A 15601-nucleotide genomic window follows, 5' to 3' on the forward strand; every position below is an offset into this window, starting at 1 on the left:
AACCAGATGCGTGTGAGAAACCAGGGAGCGGAAAGTGAGCACAAGGGCACTCTCCCCTCCTGTGGCTTCCAGCAACTGGTCTTCGGAAGCATTGCTGCCTCTTCATTGAGCTATCCACAACCACAAGGTCCTGCTCCCAGCCAGTCCCTACTAGTCCAGATCCCATAAGTGTATTATGCTGGGAAACAATTTTCAGGCTAATAAGATTTAATGGTGGAAGTTGTAATAAATCTAGATGGGCACCACATTGGCTACCCTTGCCTTATTTTAGCCTACTACACTGTGGCATCTAACACAGATACAGACTTAGCAACAGTCCCAGAGTAGTCATTAAGAGGAAGCAGCTACTGCACCGTTCTTCTTTACCAAAATAAGCTCTATTATAAAGAGGAGCAGCTTGTCATCAGAAATGTTCTTCTGATGGTTTAATAAACCCTGCCGTTTGCATCGTTGTATGATTCTTGGCAGCGTTTTAACTGCAGCATAGCTGTGGTAATGAATTGGTTTTATATTTGACCATATAGAGTCAGCAATAGAATTCAGTTAGCTGGTTAAGCTTATGTTTTCTATTTCAACCATGTTGATTTCAGCTCACAATGCACTGTGCTTGACAAAAAGCAACATTCAGAGGCCACACTCAGGACTATTATTGTTATTACTAGCTGGCCCTGCCACGCGTTGCTGTGGGTCCCCAGTTCCGTTCCATGCAAACCTGAGCTATCCCGTCCCCATCCTGCCCCCAGCCACAACGCAGGCGAGTCCCCAACTCCATTCCCTGCAAACCTGAGCTGATGTGTTTTGGGACGTGGGTGGCTAGGGGCAGGATCCCGGCATGGCCCTTTGTAGAGGAATGGCCATTCTGGCAGTTATAGCATATTGGTTGCTATAACCAATATCGGTTATTCGCATGTGACGTTGTGCCAAATTTCATTGGCATTGGTCAAGCTATTTTGGTGTTGGTGAGAGGTGGAGACCAACCAACATGCCCCCTTTACACACACACACACACACACACACACACACACACACACACACACACACACTATTATTATTATTATTATTATTATTATTATTATTATTATTAAATTAATTATTTTAATTAATTTTGCACATTGTCTTTAATCCATAGATCTCAGGGCCATTCACAGCATAAAAATACAAGATAAAAATACAAAATACATAATAAAAATAAAAACAAGAGCACGACAAACCAATAACTTCCCTCCCCTCCCCCAAACAAAAGAGTATAGGATGTTAAACAGCCAAAGGCCTAGTTGAAGTGGAACATGTTCACCTTGCACCTAAAGGCGCCAGCCGAGCCTCCCTGGGGAGAGCATTCTACAAGCAGGGACCCACCACAGAAAAGGCCCATTCTTGTGTTGCTACCCTCTGGACCTCTTGTGGAGGAGGCACATGAAGAAGGGCCCCAGAAGATGATCTCAGCGTCCAGGTAGGTTCATATGGAAAGTGATGGTCCTTGAGGCATTGCATTCCTGAGCTGTTTAAGCCTTGCCAAAAGGCAAACACAACCTTTGTGCCTTTGTGCAAGCAGTTCTGGCCAGCCATTCAAAACTGAAGCACTCTGGAACACAGGAGGCAGATTAAGCCTGGCCCATCTATATTGTCTGCATTGTCTACAATGACTGGCAGAAATTCTCCAGGGCTACTGAGACAAAGGGACATTCCCAATTCTACTGGGAGGTGCTGTGAATTGAAACACACAAGATATCTATAATGTAACAATAGACACATTAACAATATGGAAACAAGGAACCTTTTCTACAAGATGTGACCAAACTCCCATGCTTCTGAAATGTTGTAAGTCTTGTGGGACAAAATGACTCACCAGTTCACAAAATGCTTTTAAGGTTGCCGTATTTCCCCCAATAAGGCTCTAGGGCCTTTAACATTTGCACAGCACCCGGAAATTCAACTGATGCAGAATCGCTGCTTCCTTATGCTGGGTGGTTGTTGTTTTTGGCTAGCCAGTTGGGTCTCCATGACAGCCACAGACCCCAGTAGTGACTGCAGGCACTGCAGCTGTCCTGCTCCAGCTCCTTCCTCACACAGCAAACAGTTAGCTGAGGGACTTGCTTGCTGCGACTCCTGTTAGGGGAATATTTATTATATTTAATACAGAGGTCTTGCACAAAAGTTTTCTTGTGTAAGAGCACAAGAGTGCTATTGCCCAAGACCTCAGTATTTTATTTTATTTTATTTTATTTTAAGCTGATACAGTGGAACCTCGGTTTACAACTACCTCTGTTTATGAACGCCTCCGTTTACGAATACCGTGGACCCGGAAGTGTTTACATCCGGGTTCTGCGGTGTCGGATGCGCAGATTGCTTCTGCGCAGCGTGTGCGTGTGCAGAAGTGTTCTATCGGCGCTTCGCGCACGCACAGAAGCGTGCCTTCAGGGAGCGAATGCCTCCGTGGAACGGATTGCGTTCGTAAACCGAGGTTCCACTGTATATACTACAGTTCCGACATGCAAGCAGCACACAGCAATTGGTGGAAATAGGCATTGTCACATTGTTTGAGCTGGCAGAAACAAAATAGCTAGACTGTGCTCGGTTGAAAAGCAAACAGAAATAGGGCTTGTAGCAATAGGGAACACCCACCAAAATGCCACCACACACGTGACAAACCATTCAAACAATGTGATATTGCAGGGGGTTGGACCAAATGACCCTCATGGTCTTTTCCAACCATACAATTTTATGATTCTATTGCATCTCAACAGGAACAGTGACTGCAAATGTATCACAGCCCATTTTTACCTATTGGATTATTTGGTAATAATCCTTGGTAAATCTCAAGGGTGCTCAAGGGTATGGAATATCGGCACCTCTCTTTTTTTTAGAAGAAGAAAAGCACTGGTTAAAAGTGTGGCACTTACAACTTCATGGTGAGTACTAGTACCATTTTTTCTAGAAGAAAAACGCTAGGTACATGGAAATCTGGATTTAATGGGATTAAAAATAGACCTTGGCATTTTGATGACAATGTGTGGGTGCTGTGAAAACTTTGCATTTATGAGCAGCACAGATCCAGAACATGGGCGTACCCAGGATCAAAACTAGGGGGGGCAAGGGGAGGGGCCAAGGCATGGAAGGGGAGGGGCCACAAAGTGGGCGGGAACGGCGAACTCGCGCTCCGCCGGGCTGTGCCCCTCCCTAGCAGCAGGGCTGGTGGGCGGAGGCGGAGCCCAGCCCAGCGGAGCGCGAGTTCAGCGTTCCTGCCCGCCGCGCCGCGCTCCCTGGTTCCCCGCCGTGCTTCGCCTTGCCTGAGGGCGCGCCGGGGAGCTGGAGGGAGGGTGCGGCGCGGTGCGGCGGGAATGGCGAACTCGCGCTCCGCCGGGCTGTGCTCCGCCTCTGCCCACCAGCCCTGCTTCTAGAGTAGGGCAGCTGCCCTAACTTGCCGCATGGTGGGTACGCCCTTGATCCAGAATAAACCCCTTTCTAGAAGCACCTTTAATATGCCTCAAATTTCTCCTCCTGGCCCCCTTTTGTAAACACTTAGATTAGCTGAACTGTACAGCAAATCAAATCAAAGCCTCTCCAGTACATGGGTTGTCTAAATACAGAAAACAGGAAGTGAGTAACTTCTGACGGAAATAGTTCGCCTAATGGAAGCAAAGACCCAAGGTCCAGTGCCTTTGAGAACTACTTGGAACAAATCCAGGCAATGAGAGAAATCCTAGTAGAATGGATAGATCAGATTTCACAAGAAGCCATTGTTTGTGGAAATGTTGCTTTTCTCTGTCGGGGTGCATTAAAGGGGTAATGGATTGTATTAATATTGAGATTCATTTCAAAAATGACGAAAGGTGTCTCTTATTAACCAAGGAGGTGAGAAAAGAGAGAGAGAAAGATAGCTTTGATAGGACTAAGAGGTTATTGCTTCCTATAGAGGTAATAAAAGCCAAGACAATAGGGACAGCTTTGGTAGGATGTTTCCAGGATGCAATGGTGGTAAGTCTGGATTATTATTTTTTTTTTAAAAAAAACAAAAACTCAAGACTGAACATCTAATTCTAAGGCAGATATATAACAGCTCCCCCCCCCATCCCTTTTGTTAGGACCTACACAGACAAAAGCTACACCCTGAAAATGCAGGCCACTGGAATGGAACAGCACCTCCAGAGCAACAGGAAGCACCACGCTAATAAAACTCCCATGATGCTTCCCCTGGCTTGGACTTTACATCAATATTCTGTCCTTCTTCAGCTCTAGAAAGTGACTAAGAGAAACATTCATAATGGTCAAGTTCTTCTCTCCTATCCCTGCCCCTGAAGATACCTGAACATGCTTTGAAATATATTATAAAACCATACTGTGACATTACTCAGTAATGGCACCCCTGAATGTGAAACATCCCCCCTCTCAGGTTCCTCAGGCACCATGGGTGCAGCTCCCCACCCCCAAATCAAGAAAATAAATAAAAAATACTTAACTAACTGACCAATTGCATCACAGATTGGTTCTAAAGGTAAAGGGACCCCTGACCATTAGGTCCAGTCATGACCGACTCTGGGGTTGCGTCGCTCATCTTGCTTTACTGGCTGAGGGAGCCGGCGTACAGCTTCCAGGTCATGTGGCCAGCATGACAAAGCCTTCTGGCGAACCAGAGCAGCACACCGAAATGCCGTTTACCTTCCCGCCGGAGCGGTACCTATTTATCTACTTGCACTTTGACATGCTTTCAAACTGCTAGGTTGGCAGGAGCTGGGGCCGAGCAATGGGAGCTCACCCCGTCACAGGGATTCGAACCGCCAACCTTCTGATCAGCAAGCCCTAGGCTCTGTGATTTAACCCACAGCGCCACCCGTGTCCCACCTTAACTTGGTTCTACCCCCCAACATAAAGCCTGCCCCCCCTAAAATAAATCCTGGCTGTGCCCATATCCGGCATTGCATCTGGTGATCTTCCAGTGCCTGTTAACCTGTTGGTGGAGATATTGCATGCCTGCCCCATTGGATCTATGTGTTTTAATGCTGGTGATGGGTGTGGCGACCTTCAGATGTTGTTGGACTACAACTCTCAACCCAGACCATTGACCATGCTGGTGCCGGCAGATGGGAATTGCAGTGCAACACCAGGAGAGCTACAGGTTCCCCGCTAAGAAAGACCCTGAACCCCTGGGAAAAGCTGAATCGGAAGGCTTTCAACCTGCTGCATGTACGTTGTGTTCCTCCTCCCCATAGATAGGTTCCTGTGCCTTCAACAGCTATATGACAGGCGAAAAAGCAACAAGTGTGACTTTTCCTGGTATGGATCTGTTCCAGGATCCAGCCCTGGCACTGGAACTAAGTTGTTCCAGGGATGAGCACCTGGCTCAAATTAAGCAGGTATAATCAACATCATTGGGTTATCATCACTTGCATCTTTAGTCATTTCAGCACAAATCATTTTCGCTTATGTGACTGGAATTAGAGAATAAAAACTGGTCTTTGTTCTTTTTAGTTGTTGTTCAATAGCTTGCTTTTTTAGAAAATAAACTGCTGCTTACACTTTTTTTTAAAGCACTGCAGATTCTAGTGTGTGAGAAAGGAGGGATTATCTCATCAGAAACCTTTTCTGGGGGGCAGGGGCGGGGGGGGGGATGAATCTACCCATCCCTATCATTGTAACTTCCCCCTTTGTTTTTAAGTAGGCAGGGCTAGTCCCCTCATTGCACCGGAGGATGGGCCCTGATCTCATTGAGGCTGTCTGATCATTGCAAACTCACACGCGGACAAGCTTCCTTGCACTCTGGGATAGTATGTTTGTCTTGATTCACTGGCGAGTGAATAATAGAACTGGTTATCACCAGCAGATCCAGGATTTCAAACAAGGAAGATGCAACTGCCAGGAGCTGCAGCTGGCCTTGCAACAATATGACTGCCAAGACGGCAAGGCCTACCTCCGAGTGATGCTTGATGTATGGCTCAGATGCCCTTCTCAGTCTGCAGTCAGTACCTATCTGCAGCTTTTCTCCGTGACCCCCCTTTCATTCTCCGTTGTCGTTGGAGATGTTATTTCCACCTGCATTTTGTACAGAAACAAACTGACAACAAAGCGTGGCTAGACTGGATCCCCCCTTCCCCTTTTATTTTGATTTCAAGCCAGTTGCCAGAAAGGCAAGGGGGCAAGGCTGAGGTTGGTTTTCTTTCGCTCTTGCCCATCAGTCCTTCCTTTTCCTTCTGTCGCTGTATGTACACCTTATGCAAATAGTCTTTGCCCTGTCTAACTCTTCCCTGAATCTGCCCCCCCCCCAAAAAAATTTAATGATGGGCTCTCTCCCTCCCTCCCTCCCTTCACCTCTGGACCTGATCTGGGCTTTGTTCCCAGGCCATGACCAGTTACAAGTTTTGTTTTCAAGAGCTGGCAGCTCTAATTTTAGGCCCCTCCAGACATCGTTTCTATTGTGCATCCCTGAGGATTTGTGCTTGCGGTGATATAGGGCCTTTGTTTGATTTGATTGACATCCTCTGCCCTTTTAAAATGTGGCGGGTTTTTTTGGGGGGGGTTATTGGGTTGTTGTTTTTAGTTTGATTATGTATTTTGTGGTTTTATATTTTGATTTAATTCTGTGAACTGCCTTAAGACCTCCAGGTATAGGGCGGGATATAAATTCAATTAATATGCAATTAATAATAATAATAATATGGTGCTCATGTGTGACCCTGCTGTCTGTACTTTTTGCACCTTCAAAAATGTTGGGGTGCTTCATATTGCATAACATCCTGCTGAAATCCTGTAATTTTTTTAAAAAACATTATTATTTTATTATTTATTATATTTGTATACTGCCCTTCATGTGTAGATCTCAAGGCAGTTCACAAGATAAAAATACAAGTTAAACAACACAAAATACTGTACATAATCTAAAACAAGAACAGAAACAAACCAGTAATCCCCCACTTCTTCCCACAAATGTTCTATCCAGCACAAATGTCCTGGTTTATTTTTCTCCTGCATTTATTGTACTATAGCCCCTTCAGACAGTGATAATGTGGGGAGACTGGCCAACATATAGAGAATTGTTAGTAGAACAGGAAGGGAACTAGAATTAAAGAATATGAGGAAATAAAAGAACATCTTCAAAGCTGGTTACACCATAGGCATCTAAAAGATATTTTTAAAGAGGACAATAAAAAAGGGTTTCCTACACGGTTTCTAAATTCCAAAAGGAAGTACAGTGGTACTTCGCAAGACGAAATTAATTCGTTCCACGAGTCATTTCGTGTTGAGATAATTTTCTCTTGCGAAGCGCGGTTTCCCATAGGAATGCATTGAAATTTAATTAATGTGTTCCTATGGGCAAAAAAGAAGCGCAAAAAAAAAAGGTGCCGGCTCACCAGCCACCGGAAGTCTTTAAGGCTCTGGGGAGGGGGAAGCAGGAGGGCCAGGGGTCTCTTCTGCTGCAGCCTCCGCTCCTTCAGGCGCTGCCGCTGTTCCCACCAAGGGCCGCCTGGCGAGCTCCACTGCTGCTCCTGCCGGATCCCGCCAGCCCACCACAGAGGAGCCGCGGAGGTTATGGAGGAGGGCAAGGCCGGAGCCATGGAGGCCGCCAAGGAGGGCCAGGCCAGAGCCACGGAGGCCACCATGAGTGCTGCGCTGCCGCAGGAGGCAGAAGCGGCGGCCGTGGACGTCACCCCCAGCCATGACAGCAGAGTCCTAAAGGTAAGCGGCGGCGGCTTCCCTTCCTGTCGCGAGGCTGCTTCGTCTTGCGAAGCATGGCCATAGATGACTTCGTTTTGCGAGTCTTCAAAAAAAAATCGCAAAACGCTTTCGTTTTGCGATTTTCCCGTTGCGTGAGGCGTTCGTCTTGCGGGGTACACTGTAATAGAAGAGAAATCAAAATTATTAAAGAAAATGTACAATATCCTTTTGGAATGGGAAACGAAAGATGAAGAAGTGAAATCAGTAATGATTAAATGGGCACAAGATATAGGCCACAACATACAATTTGAAGATTGGACAAAATTTTGGAAAGTAAATTTGAAATTTACAGATTGTATATTGCTAAGGGAAAATTACATGAAAATGATGTATAGATGGTATATCTTACCGGTGAAATTAGCCAATATATATATAAATGAACAGAATGAATGTTGGAGGTGTAAAGAGGTTGAAGGGACTTTTTATCATATGTGGTGGGACTGTAAAAGAGTTAAGGTATACTGGGAAATTATTTACAATGAATTAAAAAAATGTTTAAAACAACTTTTGTTCTTAGCTGCTAAGTATCCTGTTTTTCATGGGAAACCCCCGGATTTTAATCAGTTTCCTGCTGTTCTCCCGAATGGAGAAAAATCCCGGAAATCCCCCGGATTTCCTACCTGCCAGGGAGCTTCCATTTTGGGTGCCTCTCTTCCCATGTGTGGGCACCAGAGATCGGGCAGAGTGGCACCGGAAGTCGCTTCTACGCATGCCCAGCGGCCATCTTGGTTAAAATTAATTTTTTTTAAAAAAAGACGGTGATAATGTGGTAGCATGGGGGAAGCATCACAGAACAAATTAAAGTAGAAAAAAATCCACCACGAATGCAAAAAAGGGGGGGGGAAGTGCTGCAGAATACACCTGCAAGAAAACACCATCTGGAGGGGCCCCTTTATGTGGACAGCAGAATTCAGACCAGCACCAGTGCCTGTACCACCATGGAATAAGGACCGTAGGGTATTCATTAATGGTTATTTACAACCACCCTACCCACCCTATGGAAACGTCTGTTTTCCTCCGGCCACCTCAGTCTAACCTTTCTGGAAATGGGGGGCGGCGGCGGGGGGGGTGGACACAAGGGAGACCTGCACGCATCTTTCATCCAGAACTTTTGCAAATAATTAAATAAATAAACTAACATGAAGGGGTGCAGAATTTGGTCAGGCAAAAATAGGAGTTTAACAGAGTACCTGAAGGGTTGTGGGGGCCTCTTTACATGGCTTTGTGGGCCACAGGTTTTGTAGGCCTAGTTCAAGAGTATATGACTGTTTTGACACCACATTTTCCTTCCTACGCTCCAGTTCAGCGCACCGGGTCTTGCATACCAACCAGCTAAGGAGCTCTCTGATACTAAGCCATCATGTTGTGGTTGTTTAGTCGTTTAGTCGTGTCCGACTCTTCGTGACCCCATGGACCATAGCACGCCAGGCACTCCTGTCTTGCACTGCCTCCCGCAGTTTGGTCAAACTCATGTTGGTAGCTTCGAGAACACTGTCCAACCATCTCGTCCTCTGTCGTCCCCTTCTCCTTGTGCCCTCCATCTGTCCCAACATCAGGGTCTTTTCCAGGGAGTCTTCTCTTCTCATGAGGTGGCCAAAGTATTGGAGCCTCAGCTTTAGGACCTGTCCTTCCAGTGAGCACTCAGGCCATCATACCGATACAGTAATATATTATGCCGAGCCAGACCTAGAACAAATGGCACCAGAGACAAGGAGCTTCTTTGGTGCCACCCCTCCATTTGTTCAAGTTTTGCATACCTGTTTTCACTGCCTTTGTAGGCTCTTCACGACTTTGATGCATGGTTTTCCTGTGTGATTTAACCCTACCCTATACGACAATAAATTGGCACACAGGGATATGACAATCATCACTCCTGTGCATACTATTTGTTCAGTGGGCACTGATGATGTAATTTGTCCTGTGAACAACAAACAAACAAACAAACAAACAAACAACAACACATTAACAACACAATGGCCACACAGGGGAGTGTTGTTAGCACTGAAGGTTTATACAAGTTGTTTCAGCTGCTGAGAGGAAAGTTGAGTAGATAACCCCGAATACTCAGTAAGAATCGGGAGCAAATAAGACAAATTATGTACAACAGATAAGGGTTTGCCAACCCTCTGGGTCTAGTGAGCACATAGGGAATTTTGAGAAGGGCTTTGGCACCAGTCACAAAATGGCTGCCACATCTGAAAGAGCAGAAAAAGCGGCAGGGCCACAAAACGGTGCAGGCATACCCACCCCCATCAGCCACCCCATCAATGAGAGGAATGGCAGTTGCTGCTATATTTGCTCACAGAGAGAACCTCTCTTTCGTTCAGAATGGATGAGAGGGTGTCCACTCCTATCATCCAGTGGAAGCTGGGTGTGTTTAAGGAGGTGTGTTCAATGCAGGAGAAAATGAGCCAGTGCAAAGAGGAACTGAGCAGGAAAAGCTCAGTGGATTTTTGAGAGGATATTTATTAAGACCTTCCTTTGGCATCATAGGAGGTACTTGCGGGCACACTGGAATATATAATCCCAATGCTCACACTGGAAAACACACCTGTAGGTGGTAATTGAATATTTAAGAGTAGGAGCTGAGCTGACCTCCTGGAGCAGGGCGTTTGACATGGGCCGGGGGGGGGGGGGTTACCACAACAGAAAAGGCACTTATCATTACAATGTCCAGAGACATAGGTTCACCTCCACTCCCAAATATAGCCCTGGTTTCCTCCCTATGCACACTTACTTGGGAGGAAACTCCATTGCAAAATGACAACACTAACTTTTGAATAGACATGTACATAATTCTACTGCTAAACATCTCATTGGAGAATGATTCTGTTTTCGTGGCAACTAGAACCCTGTTTACTTGCTGGGTCCAAGGCCACCAAATGTGTAGCCCGTGCCTCTTGCTGCCTTTGTCTGGAGATGTACAGCATCATTTGAGAGACAGTAGTACACATTCAGTCATAAAGCTCATCCTCTCTCACCCACACAGTGTCCAAGAGAGAAGCTATGCCCAGGAGACCCCACTATTTCAGCTCCAAAGGCTGACTTGCGGTACTGACTCCCCTGTTTCCCTCCATTCGTATTTGAAGTGGGCTCAATGCCCAGAACTAAGTGAAATAATTAAATTGGGGGGGGGGGAGAGAGAAAATATGGCAAATTTATTTCTCTTTCTATGCAGTCCAGAATTCTAAAATGGTTCTCTTTTTTTGTGTGATGGTCCAACGTATGAGGCAAAATGGGGAGAGAAGTCAGAACAAGGAACAAGGTGGTTTAAGTACATATATGTTGGTATGGGAAATTGTTGTGTGATGGGCCAATGGCCGTAATAAATATCAATCAATCAAGGAACAAGGTGGGTGGACGACATCTGCTGCTTTCTGGGATTCAGCAAGATGTATCCCCTTCCTTTCACATGACAGCAACCTGAGCTGCTCACCAGGCCAAAACTCTTGACAGGATTAGTCTGCCAAAAATTCAGGAAATACACAATGGTAAAATGGTTATTTGCAGTTTACCTGTCAGGCCTTTTCAGCCTTTTGTTACCAAAATAATGTGGACAAAGAAGTGGGCTCTTTATTGCCATCGCAACCCACCCAATTACCTTATGGACCTGTAGGGGCTTTGCTGCTCCCCTGATCACATTAAAGCAGCAGAAGGGGAAATATGAGAAGCAGGAGGTGCCCTGACCCGGGGTGTGTGTGTAGAAAATGATCCAATTTGCTTGCATATCTCTCTAGTTACAAATGTGAAAACAAACAAACAAGCAAGCAAGCAAGCAAACACCCAAACCACTCGTCTCATGCACACAAAAATAGAAGCAGTAAGGAAAGATTCTTCTGTGTTTTTTTTTAATGGAGATGCACTTAGTCATGCAAAACATAGTGGTGTTTCTCTGCCAGTCTGGTCAGAGTGCTGGACTTGGATCTGGGAAGCTCAAGGTTCAAACCTCTACTCTGCCATGAAGTTCACAGATGACCTTGGGCCAGTTCACTGTATCTCAGCCAAACGTACCTCACAGGGTTGCTGCAAGGATAAAATAGGGAGAGGGCAAACTATGTATACCACCTTGAGCAACTTGGAGGAAAGGTGGAATAGGAATGCAATTGAATTTAAATAATACATTTGCCCTGATCCAATGGAACATGCAGCTATACTTTGGGGGGAGGGAGCAGCTAAAACACAACCAATCAGCTGTTTGGGGAAATAGTAAGGGGGTGGGTATGAGCCCTGAAATATCAGCATGAATGCGCTGAGATATTCCAGACCTCCGAAATCCTTACTTGGATATGGCTGTTGTCTTTAGTGTCTGCAACAGTGTTGTTGTGAAAATAAAATGGGCTAACTCCAATATATGCTGCTCCTTGACTCAAAGGTAAAACAAGTCCTTAATAAAATGAGAAAATAAATAATAGTGAGCAAGAAGAAGAGAAAATCAGGAATCTTAAATGATGGAGTAGTTAAGTAAACTGGAGAAAGGGGGAGGATGAAGAGAGGAAGATAAAGGGGGTGGAGGAGAGAGCGCAAAAATTAAGAATTCGCAGGAGACTGCTTCAGGATCTAAGAATATCAAAAAGAAAACTTGCCCTGGAAATAAAGAACAGGAGATGCAAGTAAACAGGAATATTCAGTCAGTTGGGGCTTGCAGGGGGAGATAAGGGCAGGGGGGAATGCAGAGTTAGCTAATTATAGCCAAAGGGATTAAAAGGAATACCGTAAGTGGCCTTTTACAAATATATCTGGGGTGGGGTGGGGAGAAGAAATTGGATGAAGGGTAGTACTAGTGTAGGTTGGAAGTAAGGGATGAAAAGAAGAAGACAAGGTGGACATGGGAGTCTCCCTGTACTGGAACTCCTTGGACGAAGGCTGGGACAAACATATTCTGGGAATAAATGCATACATACATACATACATACATACATACATACATACATGCACACACACATGCACACATGCATAAACAAGAAAGAAATAATAAAGTAAACTTGTCAGAACTTCCAAATAAATTATGAGTAGCAAATATGGGGGGGGGAGGGGGAGAGAGATTCAAGCCTGGTTCAGAACTGGAACTAGTTTCAATGCATTCACTTGTCTTAATGGCAGAAAGGTTTTCCCTTCAGTTTCAACCCTGTACAGTGGTACCTCAGGTTACAAACGCTTCAGGTTACAAACTCTGCTAACCCAGAAATAGTAGCTACCTCAGGTTAACAACTTTGCTTCAGGATGAGAACAGCAATCGTGCTCCAGCGGCGCGGTGGCAGCAGGAGGCCCCATTAGCTAAAGTGGTGCTTCAGGTTAAGAACAGTTTCAGGTTAAGAACGGACCTCTGGAACAAATTAAGTTCTTAACTAGAGGTACCACTGTATGTGCTGCGGTTTAAGAACAGTCCGGTTTACAAACGATTCGGTATATGAATTCTGCAAAACCGGAAATAGTATTCTGGTTAGCAAACTTTACTTCAGTCTATGAATGGAAGCCAAACAGTGGGAGGGCACCAGCGGTGGGAGGCCTCATGAGGGAAAGCACGCCTCGATTTAAGAACAGCTTCGGTTTAAGAACGGACTTCCGGAATGGATTAAGTTCATAAACCGAGGTACCACTGTAGATAGGTAAGGTAAAGGTAAAGGGACCCCTGACCATTAGGTCCAGTCGTGACCGACTCTGGGGTTGCGGCACTCATCTCGCGTTATTGGCCGAACCAGAGCAGCACACGGAAATGCCGTTTACCTTCCTGCTGTAGCAGTACCTATTTATCTACTTGCACTTTGACGTGCTTTTGAACTGCTAGGTGGGCAGGAGCAGGGACCGAGCAATGGGAGCTCACCCCGTCGCGGGGATTCGAACTGCCGACCTTCTGACCGGCAAGCCCTTGGCTCTGTGGTTTAACCCACAGCGCCACCCTCGTCCCTTTTTACTCAGAGTAGACCTATTGAAATAAATAGATCTGAGTTAGCTATGTTTATTCATTTTAGTGGGTTTATTCTGGGTAAACCTTAGCTCAAGACCATCCATAGAATTTCATGGGGCCTACTACTAGCAAAATGTGTTATTATATTGCAGCCTATACACAATTACCATGGAGTAAGTTCTACTGAACTCAGTGGGATTTTCTTCTGAGCACACATATCTAGGATCACACTACCATTCCTTCCACTCCAAGTTTTTTTTTGCAAAACAGCAAAAAAAGAAGAAAAAGATGTTAAAAGATGGAAATTTTAGCAATGTAAAAAATAGCTTGAAAATGTGACTCATTAGGTATGATCCTCTGGTAATATGTTTTATGATAATTAATTTGTTGATTTCTAGGAAATCAATATGTTGATTCCTACACAAATGTCTCTCAGAAAAGGAGACTAGGAAACCAGGAAGTTTAATGTGAGAGACTATAAAGTGTATTCTCACATCCATCTATGTACCACCTAGAAGCTGTTGACCCTAAATGTAATTCAACTCAGTATGCTGTGGACTGGAGGATTTGAGTTAAATATACTATAGCATTCTCCCTGTAAGTCAGCACAGCTTCATTGAAATGTATGGGCTCCGAGTGCTGAGATTGCTTTTCTGGGAAAGCATCCTCAGACCAACACACCTGGAATGTAACCTTTTGCAGTTAAGTTATTCTCCTAGCACACATATTTTCCATAGAGGACATCCTCTGGTTATCCAATTATAAAGAGCTGCAGAACTAACTTTGCCACCTCAGAGACACCCCTTCAGCCCAACACAGTTTATTCTAAGGGTTTTGTCTTATGCTTGCTTTGGCAATTATGTGAGAATCACCAGCTAATCTAACCTTGGGGGGTGGCTGGGGAATTCCTTCCTACTCCTGAATATGTTGATGTGTTAGACGCTCAGCATGTAAATGAGTCCTGTCTGATGATTCTCCCAGGAATGATTTTCTTTAGGCAGGGATGGGGGACCATTGGCCCTTCCCAACATTCTTGGGCTCTGAATCTCATCACCGCCCAGCCAGGATGGCCAAAGGTCAGGGGTGAAAGGGGTTGGAATCCAACCACATCTGGAGAGTGACAGATTCTCCATCCCTGATTTAAGTTCAATGTCAGTGTGTAGTTATGGTCAGTTTAAGAGGAAGAGGAGGTGATCCTAGAATCTTAGGCTGCGGGGGCTTCTTAAATCACTATTGAGGCATCATATTAAATCCCAGGGTTAAAAAAAAGAAATCCCATATACACATGGATGGTGTTGCATGAATGAGATTCCTTCCTTCCTTCCACCCTTCCTTCCTTCCTTCCTTCCTTCCTTCCTTCCTTCCTTCCTTCCTTCCTTCCTTCCTTCCTTCCTTCCTTCCTTCTTTCTTTCTTTCTTTCTTTCTTTCTTTCTTTCTTTCTTTCTTTCTTTCTTTCTTTCTTTCTTTCTTTCTTTCTTTCACAATAAACTCCCCCTGTTCCTGCCCTGCAACAAAGCTATTGATTATAAAATTTGAAGGTCTTAAACCGCCCATTACTGAAATAACCAATTTGTGATTTCTGTGGCTTTCTTTTGTTTCAGTATTGGCAGCCTTGCTGGTGTCAGGGAGTTTAATCTGCATAATCCCTTCATCTCTTGGACCCACACCTCAGGCATGTCTGGAGCCACAGCAAGGTAAAGGCGACTATTGTCATGGCACTCAGGTGCCAGTAGTCTGTCTCTATATAGCAGATGGGATAATGTTAAGCCATGAAGTGACAATGAGGGGTGGGGGACATTTCTGGGCATAGGGTCTTTTGTTCTCCCTTTCTACCTGAAGATGTGACTGTATTCACATTCGCCAGCTTCTTTTTCATCCCCAGCCTTTCTGTATTTCTCTCTCTAGAGCTCAAACAAAACAATGGCACACTGTTTTATCTTTCATTGAAATGTGTTGCTCCACCCCAAGAATGGTTGCAAGATAGTTTCA

The sequence above is a fragment of the Zootoca vivipara genome, chromosome 2 (genome assembly GCF_965207765.1).
Source record: "Zootoca vivipara chromosome 2, rZooViv2.hap1.1, whole genome shotgun sequence".
NCBI classification, from domain to species: Eukaryota; Metazoa; Chordata; class Lepidosauria; order Squamata; family Lacertidae; genus Zootoca; species Zootoca vivipara.